Source organism: Haliotis cracherodii, unplaced genomic scaffold (genome assembly GCF_022045235.1).
Source record: "Haliotis cracherodii isolate W230 unplaced genomic scaffold, xgHalCrac1.p SCAF_8, whole genome shotgun sequence".
Lineage (NCBI taxonomy): Eukaryota > Metazoa > Mollusca > Gastropoda > Lepetellida > Haliotidae > Haliotis > Haliotis cracherodii.
Genome location: NW_027266341.1, coordinates 5892711 through 5896446, shown reverse-complemented (window position 1 = coordinate 5896446; position 3736 = coordinate 5892711). Strand labels below are relative to the sequence as shown.

General features: G+C 39.0%; 1 long non-coding RNA gene across 2 annotated transcripts; it reads left to right on the top strand.

Annotated features, from left to right (window-relative positions):
* The first annotated feature begins 312 nt into the window (after positions 1–312).
* LOC139449908 (uncharacterized) lies at positions 313–3343 on the top strand. 2 transcript variants are annotated; one of them, XR_011652199.1, is made up of 4 exons: positions 313–415; positions 890–948; positions 2095–2173; positions 2925–3343. It is a non-coding gene; the product is annotated as an uncharacterized lncRNA (long non-coding RNA). The 2 variants fall into 2 exon arrangements; XR_011652198.1 differs by lacking the exon at positions 313–415 and having other exon boundaries at positions 608–948.
* The last annotated feature ends 393 nt before the right edge of the window (positions 3344–3736 follow it).

The following is a 3736-nucleotide window of genomic DNA, read 5'->3' as shown; positions in this document are numbered from 1 at the left end:
TAGGTATACTTCCTAATACATACTGTCGAAATCCCCGCGGCTCCCAATATGGCCTGTATGAACTGTAATCGGCCGACCTCGTCTCTTTCCGTAACTGCTGCAGAAATGACCGCTCGTCATTCGTGACCAACTCGTGTTATTCCGGGACAAGCAAGTCTACCCATAATTCCCTGTATGGCCGAGGGCGCCATTTTGGAACACAAATGTAAACAAACACTCAAACCTCGTGTAATCGATGTACACCGTGATGCTTCATTGCGATATGCTTACCTCGTGTATCGATACATTGTTCTCAATCACCTCTAACTCGGAAATCCCGGTCGAAATCCACCTGATCCATCCACAACGAGGACGTCAAGTATTTCGAAAACTCGATTGACAGCCGAAGGAAGGAAGAGCAGCTTGCAGATGCCAGGTACGTAGCAGGGCTTCGAGACATAATGTTCCATGATTTCTATACAGAGATCTTATGGAATGGATTGATTTAGATATTTTCCTGATCTCCATGTTACTACTGTAAACGTCAAGGGCCCTTTTAGTTTTGTTGTTTTCGGAAACCATTTGTTATTATTATGATCAAGTGTTTGTTGTGACATGGTATTTCTATTTGGGATTGCATAAGAGCTACAGGTGCAGGACTTTTAAGGGTCGTGTCCTTATTCTCAACATAACGCTGGGATTTGATGATGAGGGTTAGTTACCAAGGGTATAAATCTTGCAAAGTGCATGTCAAACAAAACGTGGCATTCAATTCCAATCATGTGTTGCCACCTGAACCACCTGAAAGTGAGATATGGATTACAATGAATAATGACAGCTTATCAATCTTTAACAAATTCACACTGAAACATTGAAAGGATAAAGACAAGTTAGTTGTTTTCTGTTTCAGCATGTTCAGGGTTTGTGGGGAGGTTCACAGACATCCTCAGGGAGGATACCAAGTATTGAGTGAGTATTTTTGTTTGTGATAAATACAAGCTACATGTATTCATCATGGTATATTTCAATGTAATGTGAAACATCACACTCACAATAGTCCAGCTCTGTGATGGCAGCCTGTAAATAATTGAACATGGACCAGGCAATCTAGTGATTGTTATTTTCAGCAAAGATCCATGCCCTCAGAGTATGATGACAACCTAGTCTGACCACTCAATTCAATAGTTGATTAGTGTTTGCAGCGGTAGAAACTAACACTTTCAGTCCACTAGTCTTAAAATGATAGCATATAGCAAAACCTTTAAAATGTCAAAATGACTAGTGCCAATTTCTAACCCTGGTGTTTGGATGTTGTGTTTGTGTGTGTATGTATGAGTGTATTTAGGTTGGTTTGTTGTTTAACGCCGCACTCAGCTATATGAGGCGGTCTGTAAATAATCGAGTCTGGACCAGACAACCCAGTGATTCATATCATGAGCATCGAGCCACGGAATTTAGATCAATGACATGCATCAACCAAGTCAGAGAGTCTGACCACCCGATCCCGTTAGTCGCCTTTTACGACAAGCATAATGGCCTTTTACGGCAAGCATGGGTTGCTGAAGACCTAGTCTACCCCGGAATCTTCACGGGTCGAGTGTATTTAACTTAAATCATGAATCTTATACTTGTTTCTCTGTGCTTTTACTATGTAACCCAAATTTTCTCTGGAATAATAAAGTATTCTCTTATTTATATCATTTCTGAACAAAGTGTCATATGAAGGTTAGATCTCTGTCAAAACAGTGCCATGGAAAAGCCAAACAAATAGCCTAGAAATAAAAGTAAATACTGCATTGCATTAATCTGCATTTCAAGAAAATGTGGCAATAATTCATGGAATGATATTCACCTCGGTGAGGATCTCTCTGCATTGTCGAACAAGTTATTTCCTATGTAATGTATGTGTTGAATGACCCTGACTTTGTTGTCAAAATATTGTTTTAACATTTGTTAAATATGGGGATAAATGTCATCTCTGAATGTTTGACATGAATTATTATGATTAGGGTAGTTCTAAGTCGGAATCACAACCAGGGTCTTTTCATTTGAATCAAATGTACAACATGTACAGTTTGGACATTTCTGTGATGTGAATGCTACTTATGTTTATAGAATGTCCGGATGAATAAAAGAGACAGTCATCCGTGCAGCATCAATGCAAAGAAGGACCATAGAAGAGCAACAGTGAGTGGTAAATATTTTGAAATTATTCTGTTTGGTTCATATGGTTATTTTGCAAATATGTCTTCAGTTTGTTTTTCCTTATCGCTGTAGGCACGGATGTCCTATTATCTAAGGCACTACAATTATCTGTGCAGAGTTGCATCTCTTGGGCTTAGCAGAAACCTATAGTCATGGGTTCAAATCCTGGTTCTCCCCGATTATGTTGCTAGGTTTGTCAGCATTATACACATACTCGTGGGATTCATCAAAGACCTGCATCACTTAGGACTTTCTTCCCACATCAAACTAACATGCGGTGATATATCTGGAATACTGTTCAAAGCAGTGTTAAAGCCAAATCATTTATTTAACACTGCATCCAGCAATAGTTTGGCTATATGACAAGGATTGTGAATATATATTTTTCCATGTTGATGAGTTGAAACAATCACTAAATGACATCTCTTAAAAAGATTCCCAGCATTCCAAGCCTAATTAATAGATAAGGTTGTGATTGAGTAGGCTCATTGATCACATGTAATCATACCACACTGATGTGGGATATTGTCCATAATAGTTATCATCGGTTTGTCTGGACCGAGTTCATAACATTAGTCACTGGTTTGCCTGGTTGAGATTTGAGATGTGATTATCTTAAATGTTTAGCATATAACAAGACTCACATATGACAACTTAAGTGATTTTGCTGCCTTCTATCTGTAAGTACATGTGGCAACAATTCTTTTTGATTGCTAAAATCTTTTTACATAATGCTGCAGAAACTGAAGTCCTGCTTGAGATCCCTGGATGAGTACTCCAGGTTGACAGTCTGGAAGGACCAGACAAGGGAGTCCTAAACAGAGGCTGCACCCCTTCAGATATCAGAGGTGATTTGCAGACAGCGATGATGAGGGTCCTGTTATTTCAATGGAGGCCGACCGAGAAATTGTATGCCAAATGGTACTGGGACACACAAAGGCTGGTCTGGCTAATGTGAGAAGACCAACCAATGCCAAGCTGGAGTGTAATTCTTCCAGGACATTCAGGAAATTCTTGTAAACACTTGAAAGGAATGATAAATGGGACTAATTGTCTTTAAATGTGGACCCAAACACCAAATGGAAAGTTCACAATTCTACTAACACAATGCAGCAGAGATAGAGTCTAACTGTTATCCCCTCATTCTGGTTCCTGTTCATCCATGGCAATATAGAAAGAAAAGGAGGATTGAGGGAAAGTAAGTTATCTGAACTGGTGAACATAATCCGTGGGTACTGTCAAGCGAACAGTTATCACACTCTGTTATGAGTATTGAAGAATAGGATGAAATTGCATACTGCATGAGGAACCATCATGTGAACACTGTTCAATGTGCGATATACTATAGGCATATGAATAAAAGAAATTGATAATTTGATTGTAGCTTATGTTTCATTTACCAGCTGTGTAATTGGGGATGTTTCATGATTTTGCCTCAGTTTAATAGCCACACTTATCTTATGAAACCATGCATTGCTTGGACATCTCAAGATAGATAACACATGTTTCCTTTGCTCTGAAAACGTCTGATGACACATTAATCTGTTATGTC